Consider the following 19,206-nt stretch of genomic DNA (forward strand, 5'->3'; position numbering starts at 1 on the left):
AGTATGCTACAATATACTAATATAAAGAAAGAAAATGTGTGTTATAATATACTCATTTAATGAATACATGATGTGTACTATAATATAGTGATATAATTAATGCATAAGATGTTATAACATAATGATATAATGAATGCATGATGTGTGCCATAAAGTACTGATACAATAAGCGTATTATACAAATGCTGTGATGTGTTGATATAACGAATATACAATGTACAACATACTGTTAAAACTAATATGTAAGGTGTGTTATAATGTACTGATATAATGAATGTATGCTATTAGATATCAATATGATGAACACATCACGATGTGTGCTATGATGTGCAGATATAATAACCATGTATGTGTTATAACATACTGACATAATGAATACATAATACGTGTGGTAATGTGCTGATGAAATGAATGCATGATGTGTGCTTTTTAACATAATAGATTTATATAGATTGTTATAAGCTAACAACTGGGGGGGGGCTTTCTAAGCCTAGGTAAGTTTCCCTGAAAGAATAATGATGCCCTGTATCCAAATAGGACAGTGATGCCCAGGCATTTATAAGCTACCTCAGTCCATAACAGACATGGGTTACAAGCCTTGTGTAAATTTCCTATTCCCCATCCACTGGTCTAGGTTGTTCTTAAATTGGGTAATAGATGAACTCAGCTTCACATGGATGGGAAGCCTGTTCCATAGGAGGGGCAGTCTCTGGGATAATATTTGTCTCTCCAGCATGTTGTGTTTAAGTCACAGACAAAATTCAGGTCTCTAGACCTTGTATTTCTGGTACTCTTCGACTTACAAATATGTAAGAGATTCATAAGTGTGGGGTTTGCGGATGCCTTATAAGCCAGGCATAGATCACTCCTCAGCAATCTGTAGGAGACTGAGTAGAAGGAAATGGCTTTAATACACTCTGCATATGGCAGGTTTGTTATGCCTAGTATTCTTTTTGTGAGGTACATACCAAAGGAGGCATTGTACTCTATGAATAATGATAACATGAGTGCATGTTGTGTGCTATAGCATACTGATATAATGAATATGTGATGTGTACTATAACTTGCTGATATAATGTATGCATGATATATAATACAAGATGACGATGTAATAAATAATTGAGGTTTTTTATAACATATTGGTGTAACGAATGCATGATATATGCTATAGCACATTGATATAATGGATGCAAGACATGTGTTATGAATAAGTGATAGAATTAATTCATGATGTAAGTTATTACATTCTGACATAATGAATACATGATGTCAGCTTGTCCTGCTGTGTGCTACCATTATGATCCTTTGTACTACCATGTATTTGTAGGGACCAGCATGGGCATTTGAATGATTCTGTTCCTCCTTAAGCATGAAAAGCACTAATGAGTCTCATCACATCTCATTCCATTCTTTATGGACAGCCCTCTGAGGATCAGGGCCTTCCTATCATATATGGAAATCCAGCATCCTGCTCAGTAGACACCCTTGACATGTACAGCCAATTTAAGGCAGTGGTAAAGCCACATTTGGGTTTACAGCACACACACACACACACACACACACACACACACACACACACACACACACACACACACACACACACACACACACACTTTACTGGAAAGACTCACCCAGATTCTGCTACAGTTTGCTGTGAGGGAAAGGTTAGTTTGCTTTTTATTTGTTGTGTTTTGTATTACTTTATTGCCTTTTTCTACTTTGTATACTGTGATTTGTTTTCTTTGCACTGTGTTTTACTTGTATTTTGCTTTTAACTGCATACTAAAAACTTGAAAAGAGACCACAGTCTATTGTGAATCAGGCAGAAATTTTTCCCACCCTCCCACCCAATTACTGTTGTGTTCTTAAACGCCCCTGCCTTTCTAGTTGCTTGCCTCTTATGTTAATTTGACCATATATATCATGTCCTCTCTGCTTTTACTGGCTGGTGTGAGTAAAAACAAAATTATCATTTTGTGAAATCACTACCCTTCAACAATTTAAATTTTTTGGCCACTCTACTGTATTCCTTAGTACCAGAATATAAAAGTGACCACCCCCTTTCAATCTATCTTGCTGTTTTAAAAATAGTGACACTCCACTAAAACTTAAGTTTTAGTAGGGAGGGTGGCCTAATGGTTAAGGTGTTTGCCTTGCAAACACAAGGTGCAGGGTTTGAGTCTCACAAGGGATAATTGGCTAGGCTTAAAATGGCTCGCAAGGGCAGTTAGCTTAGTACTAATCTATGAACCTATGACAGGTAAAATTAAGTTACCTACTTTCACATCTAACTCTTCTAGTGCACACTGCAGTGTTTAGGATAAACCATTTTTTTCACCTTACCTTTAAGTATCTATTGCAAGACCACCAGTTATTGTAGAGCCCATATTCTGCCTCTCAGTAGTCATCTTGGGATTAGTGATTCTGTTTTCTCCTGGTGAGAGAAGGAGTACAGTTACATTATTTCCTGGAGACTGCTGATCACCAGAAAGCTTAATAACTGCTTTATAGGTGACAGCTTAGAATCTGTGCTTATGTTCTGATCCTAGTGAGAGTAGGAGCAGAGTGCATTGATTCCTGACTCTTTCTGGTTGAAGAGTGAGTGTCTGTGCTTAACATACCTGATTGGTCTGGTTGATATTCGAGGCATCTACCAGAAAAAGGCTACAAGCCTGCAGACCCTTGCATCATCTGGGGCAAGACTGTGGATCACCAAACAGGCCGTGGCCTGCTTCTCTTCTTGGGACTGGTGCTAAAACTAGCTAGTTTTAGCTAGAACTAGCCCATTGTTTTAGTTTCAGCACTCAAACCTGTTTCCTTGTGCTCAGCACTTGCTCAGAACTTGTTGTAAGCACTAAATTAACTACAAATTATTACAGCACTCGACTTTCCTCACTTATCAAGAGGAAAACAGTTCTTAGTACTTAAATTAATAAGCACCTATCCAGGCATGTCCATGGGTCAGCTCCCGGTGTTTTCTCCTGTCCACCTGATGAGTCTGTGCATCTTGGGGCAATGTAACAATTGCCTCATGTACACTGACAACCCTCTCCTCCTACCACCCAACACTACAACCTGTGAGAGATGCACTTATATAGTCAAACTGGAAGCCAAACTCTCTCCAGCCAAGACTGGCTAGACAGTCAAGAGGAGAAGGTTAACACCTGCACCACACCACACTCAACACATAGTCCTTCAAAACCCATACTACCAAAACCCACACATAGAAATACAAAGCACCCACCCACATTCACAGAGGATCTTAATAAAAATCTGCCCAAGCAATAGAGACCTCCCAAGCTGAAACGCAGACATCCACCCCTGCCAACACTACCCAAATGACACATAGCTCACAAAATCAGTGTGCCACTCAACCTCAGCCCATAAGACAAAACAACATACCCAACACACTAGTCATAGTTGACTCTATAGTCAGGCACACTGATGTCCCACTCACCAGGCCAAACAAGGAGAAAGTTACTGTCAGCTGCCTGTCGGGTGCCAGGATCTGACACTTAACGCATGCACTCAAGTCATTCCACAACAAGTACAAATACGACTCTGTCATTGTCCATGTTGGCGTGAATGACCTGAGACATATTTCCCTGGACTACATGAAAAGAGACATGGAGGAGCTCTCGGATCTTGTAGCCCAGCTAGGTATGACAGGATCACACAGGATCACAGGAAGTTACTAGGCTATTGACCCTGAGACCTTTATAAGCCTAGCCAAGAATTTATCCCATGTTTAGACAAGTCAGCACCCAATGCCCCTGTCTAGCAGGGACATGGGTGGAATCCCAGGAATGTATTTTCTGTTTCCTATCCAGTTATCCAGATTGTGCTTAAAAAGGGTTAGAGAGGTACTCTGCTTGACATGGAGAAGGAGTCTATTCCACACATGGGGGAGAGTCTCTGGGACACAAATCTGTCCCGCCAACCAGTTCTATTGGTGTCACAGACCAGGTTGAGGCCACGCAAGTGGGTTACTCGAGTGGAGCTTGACTTGTGTATAGGTAGCAGTCCTATTAAGGCAGGGTCAGAAATCACCTTGTATGCCAAGCAGAGGTCACCTCTTAGGAGTCTGCATGAAACTGAGTAGAGGGTTAAGGCTTTTAGCCTGTGCATGGTAGATTTTTGAGGGCCTGGATTCTCCTGGTGAGGAACTTCTGTGGTCTCTCCAGCTGCTGCATGTGCTTTGTGAGGTGCATGCCGAACGGGGCATTGTACTCAATAATGGGCCTTATAAGGGAAGAGTACAGGGATGTTATGACCTCCTTGTCCCTGAATGAGACACTGTTACTTAAGAGGTGGGCCATGTAGAAAGCTATCTGTGCAACGGAAGCAACATGGTGGTCAAAAGTCAGGTTGCTATCAACTCGGGTGGCCAAATCCCTCATGAATGATTGTGTGCTTAGGACATTGTAATTAATGTAATAATTTGTGCCAAAAAATGCTTAAGTCAGCCTCAGTAAAACAAAAACAGTGGTGTGTGGAATACAAAATGCCTCAGTTTAAGCAAAGAGGAATGGAGCATTACTGGCTTTAATAGCTGTACACTTAAAATGGCACAATCTTAGAAATGCCCAGGAGTTTGGTTTAACCCTAACCTTACCTCTTCTATTTACATTCATAATACAGTGAACACGGCTGCTCCACTTTGCCACCCTATAAGCAAACGAATGACCAAGAGAGGTAGACTTGCAACAGGAAAATATTTTTCTGGGCTCTTGAATTGTGTGTGCATCACAGGCTTCATAGTCACACAGAGCCTATAAAAACTCCAGACTGCTTAAAATCACTTTTATCACTTTTCTGTTAGCACAGAAAGACAGTAACTGCCAAGTTATTAAACAGGCTGGTTAGCTACAATTTTTGAACTACCTTATCCGTCAGTACCTTCTTTTTAAGCCACCACAATACTCTGATCTTGTTTTTCTGCTGCCATTACCCTTGTCACCCCTCAATTCTCTCTTGTGAAATTCACTCTCCAGCAACTCCCCTCCCCCTCCCTGCGTTGATTAAACTGTATTCTAAGTCAAAAGGGAAAGAACAAAATTAGTGAAGAATGTACTATGATTAAATCACACCTCAGTCAGTCAAGATGCAAATAAGTGCAAATAAAAGACCTTGTATACAACTACCTACACACCTACACCTTGATAAAGAAACTGGAAGCCAAGCTCTCTCCAGCCTAGCCCTGAGTGGCATCCTGCCATCGCCCAGAATGATACCACAGTACAATGACAAAATGATTGACTTCAACAATTGGCTAAGCTTCTGGTGTCATTCTAAGGGGATCCAGTATCTGTCTGCCTGGGATGACATGGTCGACAGACCACGATGCTTTGCGAGAGATGGCCTGCACGTGTCGCCCCTGGGATTCCGGATACTGGCTAAGGCTCTTGCCACCCCTATAGTGCCTTTTTTAGGCAAGGTTCAAATGCTAAATTCACCCCTGTAACAGGTACAAGCAAGCAAACTCTGAGGGTAATGCTACTCAATGCTAGAAGTCTAAACCTCAAAATGCACTCACTCGAGGCACTCCTTAAAATGGAGAACATCGACATCTGTGCAGTGACAGAGACCTGGTTCAAGGCTCCAGAGAGCACCCCTGCATTACCAGGCTATAATCCATACCACACCTTTCAACCACCTAACCTGAACTGAAACACTAAAGGTGGAGGCGTGTCCATATTCATTAAGGATATCTACACCTCCAGGCTAGTTGCTCAACATAATGCATCCGAAATTATCCAAGCGCAACTAACACTAGGCAAGACTGCAATCCAGGTTGTAGCTTGTTACAGATCCTCATCATGCCCCAGGATTCCCACTCTTCATTTCTTAAGATACTGGAAAATATTACGGTACAACCCAATATCTTAATTATAGGTGATTTCAACTACCCAACTATCAACTGGGAAAACTACTCATGTACCAACTCATTCGCTCAATGTTTTCTGGAATTCATAAATTCCAATGCCTTGGATCAGCTTGTCCACACCCCCACCAGGGGCAGCAATATCCCAGACCTGGTCATTACCAATATGAGTAACAGGTGTTCCACGCCAGAGGTCAACTCCTCGCTGGTCAGATCCGACCACAAGCTAATCACTCTAGACATCCATATCCCACCCCCACCACTCATTAAGGAAACCACTGTCAAAAACTACTCCAAAGCCAACTTCATGCTTTTTAAGACAGAAGTGGCAAACTTCACGATACCCATGCAGATGGAAAATAGAGGTACAACTGCTGAATCTTACACAAATGCACCGTATAAGCACATACACGAGTGCATGGATCGTGCCATCCCCAACAGAACCAAGACGCTATCCTCCAAAAAAAGGAAGCCAATCTGGTGGTCCCCTGCCATAAACAAACTCTTCAACAGAAGGAAGAAGCTGTTTCAAAAAAGAGTAAAATCCCAAGATTGGAGGAATTCCCTGGTCAGCCAAAGCAAGAAGCTGAGATTCCACATAAAATCCTCCAAAGCCAGTTATGAAAATAAAATCACCACTGATTCCAAAGACAACCACAAAGCATTCTACACCTATGTCAAAAATCTCAAAGGCAACACTCAGATCTGCTCTGAGCTACAGCACAATGGCACTAAATATACAGAACCAACTGATATTACCAACATTCTGGCAGATAGCTTCAGTGCTAACTTTACCCCCCTCTCGCACTCCAAAGGGCCCATCTTAATACCTGAAGAATGCAAAGCCCCTGTAATCATGGAGGAACAAGTAAAGACCGTACTCATCCATGGGACCAGACAACATCCCAGGCTGCATACTGCACGAACTACAGAACGAACTGGCATCCCACCTAAGTATCATGTTCAATCATAGCCTCACCTCAGGCTATGTGCCTACTGAATGGTGCACAGCAATGGTTATCCCAATCCGCAAAGGTGGTGCCACCATGGACCCCGGAAACTACTGCCCCATTAGCCTGATGAGCCTTGTCTGCAAGGCCATGGAACGTATCATCTTGGAGCATATAAACAAAGACATTGGTAACCTCCAAACCCTGGACCCCACTCAGTTTGGGTTTGTAAAAGGTAGATAATGTCTATTAAATCTGATTGACTTCTTTGAAGCAGTCACTAGAGCTATAGATGAGGGCAAGGTAGTGCACACAGCCTATCTTGACCTTGCCAAGGCTTTTGATACCATCCCCCACTCTGGAATTAGAGATAAACTCACTAAACTGGGCATAAATCCCTGTCACAAGATGGGTGGCCAACTGGCTCACTGACAGAACCCACACAGTAAAAGTAGCCGACTCCAAGTCCAACTTCAGATCTGTGATGAGTGGAGTACCACAGGGTTTGGTCCTGGGTCCTCTCCTGTTTGGCGTCTACTTCTCTGAAGTGCAGGCCAACACAGAAGGTCTTTGGCTAACAAAATTCGCAGATGACTGCAAACTGGGAGCCTTAATAGAATCACCTAATGATGTAGACATTCTACAAAAGGGCCTCATAGAGACAGATGCTTAGTGTCAAAGTCATGTCTTCAAGCTCAATGCCAAGAAGTGCATTGTCATCCCCTTTGGGAAAAACTCGGTACCCATGAAATACCACATAGGCAGTAGCTCACTAAACACTGAAAGTGTGATAGCAGACCTAAGGACACAGGTGGACAGTCATCTCTCTTTTGATAACCACATCGCCACAGTAGTCAGGAAATCCTTCTACATGGCACACCTCATCACAAAAGAGTTCTCCTCTAGAAAAAAGGAGGTCATTGTTCCTCTCTACTCATCCCTTATCAGACCCATTATAGAGTACAATGCTCCATTTGGCATGTATCTCACAAGACACCTACAACAATTGGAAAGGCCACACTAATACCTCACTAAGAGGATTACCAGCCTCAAACAGATGCCATACGCAGACCGTCTCAAAAAACTCCAGCTCTACTCCATCGCATATTGCCTACTCAGAGGCGATCTCTGCCTAACATACAAAGCTATGTCAAACCCTGAGCTGTTGGACATGCTACACTTAAAGAAAGCCCAATCTCTCTGAACCACATGCTCCAGGGACCTAAACCTTGTCACCACAATAAAGAGAACATGCTGGAGGGATAGATTCCTGTCCCAGAGACTTCCTATATTCTGCAACAAACTACCCATTCATGTCAAGCAAAGTTCCTCATTGGCCCTCTTTAAGAAAACTCTTGACAGCTGGATGGGAAATAGAAAATTCACCCAGGGGATCACTTCTGTGGCACTGCTTGATAGGAGTACAGGAAAATCATTTTCTTGGGTGGCAAAAGCCAGGGAGCCTTTTTGGCTAGGCTTATATAGGCCCCAGGGCTGATAGCCTAGTACCTACCTATGAACCTATGAACACACACACACACACACACACACACACACACACACACACACACACACACACACACACACACACACACACACACACCCCAAAAATCTGTCTTTAACCTTGGAAATCCAGGTTTGAGTACCAGCCAGGACACTGTAGGAATGAGTGGCTTAAATGAGGTCAGAGAGGATGGCTTTCCTCCTTAGCTATTGTCTCAGTTGAATATTTGTGATCCAAGCTTACACAGACAAAAGCACACTGAATAATAGATTATTTACTGTATAGGATGTGAAAGTGGTAGCATAAGCACATAGGTTCATGGGTTCATAGAAGGTTACTAGGCTAATAGACCTAGAGCCCTTACAAGCCTAGCCATATTTATCCCAAGTTGCCCCAGTTGTTGGTAGTTAGGTGAGGTAAGTTTGCAGAGGTAAGTGTGTATGGTAGTTAATACTGACTACCTCTGTCCAGGAGGGACATGGGCACCACCCCAGAAGTGAATTTACAGTCACCCATCCATTGATCTAGGTTGCATTTGAAGAGGGTCAGGGAGGGGCTCTGTTGCATGTGAATTGGAAGCTTGTCCCAAGGAAGTGTCAGAGTTTTGGCAGAGAACTGAATTGCCCCAGAAAAGAACAGTCGCCATTGAAAAAAGGAGTCCATGCACATGCAGAAGGAGAAATGCAGAACAGACACGAGGGGGTTGGAGGGAGGGAGCAAATACTGCAACAGTGATGAGGACATCTACTGTTAAGATTTTACACAACTGTACTACACTTAGTAAAGGTATGCACTGAAGACCAAGTAGCAACTTCAAGGATGGAATTGGTGTCGAACCCCTTGAAGAAGGCACCAGAAGAGGCAATAGCCCTAGTGGAATGAGCTCTAACAGTAGTAGAAAGTGGTTTGCCATGAAAAGAATAACACAAGGAAATGGCCTTAGATATCCAGGAGAAGATGGTTTGCTTAGAAACAGCCAAACACAAAGACCTGGGATAAAAGGAAACAAAAAGCTGGTCAGACTTACAAACAGTCCTATTTTTATGAAAACAGTACCTGGGCTGTCTGTGAAAAACCAAGGTATGCAGGACCCTCTCACTAGCAAACTGAAGAGAAAGGGGAAAGGAAGGAAGTTGTACTGAGTAATCCAAGGACAACTCATTTACCACCGTGAGCATAAAAGAAGGATTAGCATGAAGGGACACCCTGTTCCTGTGAAAAACCAAAAAAGGAGGCATGGCCATAAGGGCATGGAGCTCACAAACCCTGACAGCAGAAGTAAGAGCCAGCAACAAAACAGTCTTCCAGCTACAATGTTGCAAAGAAGCAGAATCTGCAGGCTCAAAAGAAGCCTGGGTCAATTTTTCCAAAACAAAATTAAAGTCCCAAGGAGGAGGAAGAGGTTTTCTTGGATGCCTAATATGCAAAATGCCTTTAAGAAATTATTTGACCTCAAAACAAGAAGTCAAAGGAAGATTCAAAGGCAAACAAGCAGAAATGGCTGACAAATGGGCCTTCACAAAATAATAGGGCAAGTCAGACTGCAGCAACTCACACAGATAAGAGAGGACCAGAGGGACCCCCCACAGAAAGAAAGGGTCCTGATTATGAGCATGGCACCAGACCAAAAATATTTTCTGTTTGGACATATAAGATTTTCTGGTTAAGGGTTTTCTTGCCTCCTGTAAAACCCTGAGCATGTCCTCAGAAAAGAGGTGCCTGAAAGGGATCAAAACCCTTTCACCCACAATGCCAGTTGCTGAGTGGACAAGTGAGGATGGATGAGAGCCCCTTGTTCTGTGTGAGAAGATCCAACCAGTGAGGTAACTTGTGATGATTGCCCCTGGCCAGATGTATTAAGAGGGAGAACCAGTCCTGTCTTGACCAAAAGGGAGTCACTAGCAAGATTTTTGGGGTGTCCAATGGAATCATCTGCAGGACTCTTGGAAGAAGAGGAATAGGAGGGAAAGCATAAAGAAACATTCCCTTCCAGGGAAAGGAAAGAGAATCCATCTTTCATACCAGACAGCGTGGCACAGAAGAGAGGAAGTTGCCTGTTCAGTGGGGAAGCAAAAGGATCTACCTGAGGAATACTCCACTGATGAACAATGCCCAGAAATACATCTCTGTAAAACATTCATTTGTGAGCCTGTGTTTTGGATCTCCTCAGAGAGTCTATCACAAGATAGTGCTGTGAAGGAATGTATGCTGCCTAAAGAGTTAACTGATAACTGAGAGCCACATCACAAGCCTGAAGCACCATCCTGCAGAGGAGGTAAGATTTTGTGCCCCCACTGCTTGTTGACATACTACATCACTGTAGTGTTGTCTGTGTACACCTCCAAGAGGCCTGGAGAGAACATGGGATGAAAAACCTGAAGGGCCAGAATCAGAGTTCTCATCTCTTTTATGTTGATGTAGTCTGACTTCTAATGGGGAGGCCAAAGATCCTGAACTTTCAGGTGACCAATAGAAGACCCTCACTCCATGTCTGAGTCATTGGTGAACAGCTCTGGAGAAGGGACTGGAGGCTGAAAGGGCCAGCTTAGGTTAAGACAGAAGTGTTGAATCCACCACTCAAATTCCTTCTTCAGCCAGGGAAGGAGAGGTACACTATAATTCAGAGGGTGATGATGCTGTAGCCAAACTGACTTGAGGTACCATTGAAGCTTCTGCATATGCAGTTAGGCAAGAATAGAATAGGCCATGAATCTCAGGGCCCAAAGAAACTCCCTGGCTGGCATGGCAGTCAGATGAAGAAGAGACTGAAAGAAGGCTGTTGACAACAATACCTTTGGAGGTAGACGAGAGGCCAACAGTGGCACAGTCTGAATCCTGCATCCCAAATACAAATGATCCTTAGAGGGAGTCAGGATGGACTTTTGGAAGATTATAGTAAACCCCAGACTTTGAAGAAGAGAGATGGTGAACTGCAGATCCTGTAACAATCGACTGGGAGAAGGTGCTTGAAGCAAAAGGTCATCTAGGTAAGGAAAACTCTGAATTCCTTGGAGCCTGCAGAAGGCAATCACAGGAGCTAGGCATTTTGTGAATACCCTTGTGGCAGCAGAGAGGCCAAAGGGCAAAGCAGAGAACTGAAAATGAGAAGAAGACACATAGAAATGTAAAACCTTCCTGAAGGGAGGGTGAACAGGGATATGAAGGTAAGCATCTTTCTAATCCAAGGACACCAGAAAAGCCTGGAGTAATTAAAGTGGAAACAGAGTTTGAAGAGTAAACATCCAAAAAGGGAGAGATCTCGAGAAAGGTGTTGAGCTGGGAGAGATCCAAAATAGGTCTCCAAGTGTCATCCTTTCAAGGAACATCCTGGAATAAAAAAAACTTCCCACTTGTGAAGGGGGGACAGACTGAGTGATTCCTTGGTTCAACAAGGATCCTAGGACCTCTGAAAAATGAGGAAGTTGCTCTAGAAGAGGTTGAGGAATCCCTGGAAAAGGAGGGTGAGACTTCCATACCATGAAGTAACCCTGACGGATGATAGAAAGGAACCAAAAGTATGAAGTGATGAGATGGCAATTTGGAAGACAAAGGGAGAGTGGAAGGGAAAGGAACCTGGTCTAAAAGAAGGGAGAGTGGGACAACTTGTCAAAGAGAAGCAGGCTTATCAGATAAGGAGGCTTCTGGGCTACAGAAATCTGAGAAGCCTTAGCAGAGGGGGCCCGTCTCCCACCCTTCCTGCCTTTAGATGCCTGGAGGGGTTGTCTGCAAACAGAAGCAGACCTAGAAGGATAATTCTTCTGGAAATTAGGGATAGGAGAGACAAAAATATATTTAAGGTCTTGGAAGGTTTTACCCTTCTCTTGAATAGACTTAAACATGTCAATAGCAGTCCTGAAAAGATGTGTATTATCCAAAGGAGCATCCAAAAATTTGGCCTTAATGTTTTCAGGTAGAGACTGGAGACAAAGCCAAGAATAACACCTCAGGATGGACCCAAAAGTTGCAGCCATAGAAGAGTCAACAGCAGTGTCAAAGCTACACTTAGAGTGGCAAACCACTTGAGAAGCAGAACCTAAAAAAGATAAGGTGGAGGATTTGCCTTCAAAATCAGGGAAGGCAGAGATAACCTGACAAGCCTGAGCAACCAAGGCAAAAGCATACCTGGTCATGTGGGTCTGGTAATTAATAGCCCTAAAGGCTAAAGTAGAAGCAGTGTAAACTTGCTTCCTAATCTTCTCCATTGCCCTATTATTGTTATCAGAAAACAACAGCTTAGAAGGTTTGTCAGAAGAGACGGATACCACAGCAAGATCAGAAGAAGGGCATTTGAAAATTGACAATCCTCAGTAACCTAATAGAACCTATCAGGAGACTTGGAAACAACAATGAAAGTATCTAACAAGGCAGCCAACACTGGAGGAACTGCTGATGGTTTAGGAGTATCTACCTGAAGCATCTCATAGTATCTTCTCTGACTATCCAACACTTGAGAAGAACCCCACTTAAAGAATTCCATCATCCTGGTATTCACTGTTTATAAGTACATGATATACAGTATGGATTTCTGTAAGTCAGCCTGTGTCCACAGGTACGTGTTGTACACTGCTCATATGTAAATGCTGTATTGTATGGATTTCAGTAAGCTGCACACCAGCTTTTATCCTGTTCTGGTTACCATTATTTGTGTGTTTAAGACTGTATGAGGGCATCACATCTAGCAACAGCAGCAGAGCAGACATGTACACAGTAGTTATATGTAGAGTCTCTTTCTGGGTGTGTTCTTATGAGACACTGGAACAGACTCATGAAGGTGAGAAGGAGCAATGCTTGGGGGGCAGTCTGAGCAGAAAGTGCAGCAAGTATTGCAAACTTAATAATTCTAATGGTGATGAGAGAGTCAATGTTTAGCTTGACAATTGCTTGATGCGAAGTTCATACAGACCTGCATGCCAATGCATAAGGCTATGACTCAATCTGAAAGGATTGAGTTGTAAACACAGGCTGAAAGGCTTCATATATACAATATCCAGTGTTGACTTCCATGTCAGAAAAGCCTCCTTGTGCTGCCAGTCATGATACCGAAACATTTGTGAATCAGGCGCAGCAGACAGTAGGTAGACTGTGCCACATATGAAGGCACCCAGTACTGTGTACCCTATTGTATGGATACCTGCCGTTGCCAATTACTGCTAGTTTTTCTGTTAGAGTAGACTCTGGAAAGACTGCTGTCTGGGCTAAAGAGGGTCATTGACCTACAACATTTTGCCAGCTGAGTGGGCATGGCATGTTATATGCTGGTATGGTAGATCTAAATCAGACAGTACAAACATGTCAGACATTACAAATGTATTGCCAGCTATGCCAGGAGAAATAGATCAGTGCTGTGTAACATATGTCAGCATAACTAGCTGGAGTTTTGTAAAGAATTATATGCCATTTGTACAGATAGTTGTGCTGAAAATGTATTTGTAAAGCTGCTTGTGTTAAAAATGTACAACAGTGTGTCCTGTTGGACAGAAAAGAAGTACACCTGTATGTCAGACTGTATTGTAGCTGTTGAAATGAATATATTGTAACAGAGGATACTGGAAAAAAGAGATTAGTCTTAGTCCAGCTAACTTTGAAAAATAGTCTGAAATTAAATTACTTGGTTTAGGCCATAAAGATTGTATCTTACAGTTCTGATTGCAGCCAGAGATGAAATGTCTGTGAGAACCAGGACTAGGAATCATACTGTATTGCCCTTAGGGGTGAACTAATTGCTAACCTGGAAGGGTGGAAGTTTTGAAATGGTTTTATAGCTTCCAGATATAATATATCTCAGCAAGACTCTATCTGTGTGTACAATAACACAAATGTGCTAGATTCTGGTTCAGTTTCTAGTAAAGGGGGCGGGGGTAGTGTCAGAACCAGAGTCAGATGACCAGATGTTTGTTATGTCATTCTGTAATCCAGCACTGGAACGATGCTTTACTACTAGATTAGATAATACTAGATTAGACTGAAGTCTCAGGGCAGTCTATTTTTGAAAGCTGACAAAGAAGGAAGACCACTCACCCACTTCATCTTGCCTTACTCTAGTAAGTGAACTAGGGGCAGTAATTCCTTAGATCAGTCAGGAAAATATAGTGAGGTTAGTTAAGTACTGTTTTTCTGTATCTGTGTGAATCTATCCATCTGTTTTATTTTAAATATTTCCTGTGATTGAAGCTCTGGTGTTTATTGTAAATAGATATTTAACATTGTCATGTTCTTTATTAATTATTATTAAATATATTTAAACATTTCATTGTGACTGGTCTTTTAGAGAATATGTTAATCTTTGACAGTACTTATATTTATTTGGTGACACTGTGGCCACTCCTGAAAGCCTTGCTGCATTGGTCAAACACTACCATTTGTATTAGTATTAAGTTTACTCAATATAATTGGGTACCCTTGTAAAAGACTTAGAATAGCTGGCTTTGGAGTGTTCTGACAGCAGTACCTACTTTATAGTCTGGGTAGGGGGGGACATAGGTAGTAAATCTGTGCCAGACATTCCCAGGTATGTTTGTGTGTGTGTGTGTGTGTGTGTGTGTGTGTGTGTAAAGTGTGAAGTAGAGCAGTACTTGCTTGGGCAGTCCACTCCAGTCAGAGCTTTAGGAGGCACCCCATTCCAAATGCCTTTGGACAGGGTTCACCTTGACTGGGAGGGTGGAATCAAGCTAGTAGGTGGGTTTGAGGATATCCCTGCAGATGGCTTGAGAAGGAATGATTTTGATAATGCAGTACCTTGTGTGCATGCAGTTGCATGCAGTCAAGTTTGGAGACAGGCATGTGGAGCTGATAGCCTGGAGGAGGCCCAGACAGACCCCACACCTGAAGCCAGGACTGCTGAGGTGGCTATTTCAGGGAGGACGCTATCCTGTAGCAATGAGCCTGAAGTTGAGCCACAGGTGCTGGTAGGTACTGATGTTCCTTTGGACAGAGTGGCTGCATGGGTAGAGGTGAGTGGTAATACCCAGGCTGAGAGCGAGGCACCACTGTCAGAGGATGCCAGACTTCCTGTGTGGAAGGGGAGCAGGGAAGGGTCATAAAGATAAAGTTGAGACAGGCTCAGCTCTCAGACCCTACACTAAGTGGCTTGAGGGAGGTTGCAAGGGAGAAACCTGATCCTGAAGGAAAAGGGGAATCTGTATACTGGAACAAAGGATTACTGTATAGAGAATGGACCCCTGATGGAGGGCTACAGGGTGAGGTAATATAGCAGTTGGTAGTGCCTAGAGCCTACTGTCTGGCAGTTCTAGTCATAGCCCATGACATTCATTTTGGAGGTCATATGAGCATAAAGTTTACCAAGAGACGTGTTATGCAGAACTTTTATTGGTCTGGGATTGCAAGAGATGTAACAAGGTACTGCAGGACCTGTGAGCAGTGCCAAAAAGTAGGCAAGGCAGGGGATAAGGTCAAAGCTCCTTTGATGCCATTGCCTGTGATTGAGAAGCCATTTCAGAGGGTAGCTATGGATATTGCGGGGCCTCTGTGTACTCCATGTTCCACAGGGAAGAAGTATATCCTGGTGGTAATAGATTATGCTACTAGATACCCTGAGGTGGTGGCTGTGTCCTCTGTTGGGGCAGGTAAGGTGGCAAATGTTTTGTTAGAGATTTTCCATCAATCTAGGTTTCCTGAGAGAAATACTGACTGACAGGGGTGCCAATTTCACGTCAGATTTGCTGGTTTGTATGTGGCAGAGCTGTGGAGTGAAGCATGTAAAGACCTCCCCTACCACCCCAGACTAATGGTCTTGTGGAGAGGTTAAACTCTACTCTAAATACCATGCTATGGGCATTTGTAGACCATTTTAAAAGCGAGAATGGGACAAATATTTACCCCATCTGCTTTTTTTCATACAGAGAGGTACCCCAGGAATCCACAGGTTTTTCACCCTTTGGGTTGCTGTATGGGCAGAGGGTGAGAGGGCCTTTAGATCTGATTCATGATGAATAGTAGGGTGAGTGTGAATTCCAGTAGGAGTCTGTTGTGGCATATGCCCTAAAGCTCAGGACAAGGCTTAGGGAACTCATGGGCTTGGCTGAGGAGAACCTGGCAAGAGCCCAAGTTCTGGTATGACAGGAATGCTTGAGCCTGAGAGTATGCTGTGGGACAGCAGGTAATGGTTCTCATTCCTGTCAGACACAATAAGCTCCAGGCAGCTTGGGAGAGACCCTATAACGTGATAAGGAAGGTGAGTGATGTTAACTACATGGCAAACCTGCTAGGCAGGAAGCAGGGGCACAAATTGTACCATGTTAACATGATGAAGCTCTACAGCTGTGCCAATGGGGAGTCTTATTGGGCACCTGGAGAAAGAGAGGGAAACCCAACCCTTGGATTGAATGTGTTCCCTGTGTGATTTTAAGGGAAATTGTGGTTGGTGCAGAGAGCTGCATAGGGAAACACTGTGTGTATCTTTTTTTGTTCCAAGTGAATGTCCTTCACTGGTGTCAGTGGTAAGTATTCAGATTCCATGATTACTGGCCCAGACTAGGGACATCACAGAAGTGAAGGTTATACTGATGCCATAGAGAATGCCATTTTGCAGCAGGAATGGGAAATTATGGCATCCCTGGATTTGGATACACTGATTCAATCTCAGTTGGTAGCTACCTATGTGTCTTGTGTTTGTGCAACTGATGTGGACATCCATTGCATCCTGTTCTATTAGTTTCTGCTGCACATGTAATCTACAGATAGACTGCAGCCCTTGCATGGTCACACTGGTACATTCACATTCCTTATCCCGTGCCATTGCCACCTGATGTGTGCTTATGGTTCCTGTGGTGCCATACATGATATGTCTGGTTTTATGCACCTGCATGACCTGTGCTCATAGGTGAATTTTTGGGTGTCTACGAGTAGTCAAAGAGGATATGTTGCCTAATTGGCTTTAAACGCCACTAGTCAAGGTGGCAAGATCACAAGTGGTTGCTTTAGTACACCAGATTTTGTTCATTTTGTTTTGTTTTACATTTACTTAGCTAATTAGTACTTTTATTTGTACTTAAGCTGAAACAGCTCCCTCTCTCTGTGGTTAAGCTGACTTTAAAGCAGTGGGCTACTATTTAAGCTGACTTTAAAGCAGTGGGCTATTAGCTAAGTTGACTTTAAAACAGTGGGCTACAGCTACAGCAGTAGCATAGAGTCACCTGTTTGTTGAAGGACTAATTGCTTTCCATTCTGCCTTTGCTGTTCAACCTCAGTTTAGTTCAGGTGGGACAGCACTGTTTTACTCTGATGATGAATTGTCACATGGAGGATGTGGTGGGTAGTGCGGCTAATTGTGATTTGGGCTGTTTACTCAGCGATGCTGAGGCTTTCTGAGATTCTGGACTGTCCTCTGTGGTGTTGTGTGGGGCTGAGGCTGTCAAAGTACTTTTCCATTTTTTTTTCATCCCAGTACAAGCATGAAGAGCATGACACAGAAAAACATAAAGCAACTTTGAGTTATATGGTTATTGCAAAATGAAGACAGAACACTGTTATTAATCAAAACATTTTTATTCATAGATGCTTACTGAGTATTAGAATGTGGCTTAGGTTTTGTGTCTGTTCATCTTCCAGTCTATTATATTACTCCATCTGGCTGACTTTATTTTTTTTGTAGCCTACAGGGGAACTCTGCTTAACTTGCATTTTCCTAACTACTAATCAACATTTAATTCTGTGCTGTAGACTCTGAACTTGTTTGGAAAACAAGCATATATACAAAGTTTATTCTTATTATAATGTTTGACCTTATTTCCTTTTCTAGGGTAATTGGTATCCAGGTTTGTTTTAATTGCATTGGCTGACAGCACCATTTTAGACCATTAATTTGCTACACTCATTAGTACTAGTTGATCTGCAGCCAAAGCATAACTGCTGTGTTGTTCTTTGCAGTAATCAACTACTTTTCAGTGTCCTTAATTAACTTAAGGCAGTAAAAACCTTAAGAGTTTTCAACAGCAGCTGTCCCTAGCTGCAGCTAGTTTTGCACCTGGTGTTATCCCCTGATCTGCATCCCTCCCACAAAAAAGCTTTTCTCTCCTACTTTAAGATGAAAAAATAATTTCTTCTTTTAAACTATAGCAAACTGCTTGATACATGTAGCAATCAGCTGGTACAGTTTATACCACAAACAGTTACTATTGTTCAATTCTGACTGCAAGTGCAATACTGGCTTTTGTTTATAAATGCCAGTATTCACTGAAGAGAGATCAGGACTGGCCGACTGTGCCCATTAACACTTTACACTTGGGATGGCTGCTCCTTTTGCCACATGTTAGCTACGCTATTGGCTGCCATTTTCCTGGATTATATCTTCATTGACAGCTTCTTACATGTAGCAATCAGCTGGTACAGCTTATACCACAGACAGCTACTATTCTTCAGTTCTGACTGCAAATGCACTACTGGCTTTTGTTTATAAATGCCAGTATTCACTGAAGAGCGATCAGGATCGGCTGATTGTGCCCATTAACACTTTACACTTGGGGTGGCTGCTCCTTTTGCCACATGTTAGCTACGCTATTGGCTGCCATTTTCCTGGATTATAGCTTCATTGACAGCTTTTGATTCATAGTATTGTACAGCTTTTATCCATGGGCTATTAAAACACCTGCCATTTTCCTGGGACAGAGACAGCAAGTCAGTCATAGAGGATTATGATCAGGTCCCTGATTATAATCAATTATTTGTTTGAGACATGGATACCAAGAAATTCACCTTCAGAGCGAAGCTCAAGAGCTGAACTTTGTGGTATCCATGTCATGAACACATAATAATGATTATGATAAGTAAGACTTTATCATAATTCTTTATAGTGAGTGGAGCTTTATCTGCTCCATGTACTACCAGTTACAAGAAAACAGCAGGAGAATGAA

Source organism: Protopterus annectens, chromosome 1.part0 (assembly GCF_019279795.1).
Source record: "Protopterus annectens isolate FY-2018-M chromosome 1.part0, PAN1.0, whole genome shotgun sequence".
In the NCBI taxonomy this organism is placed as follows: domain Eukaryota; kingdom Metazoa; phylum Chordata; order Ceratodontiformes; family Protopteridae; genus Protopterus; species Protopterus annectens.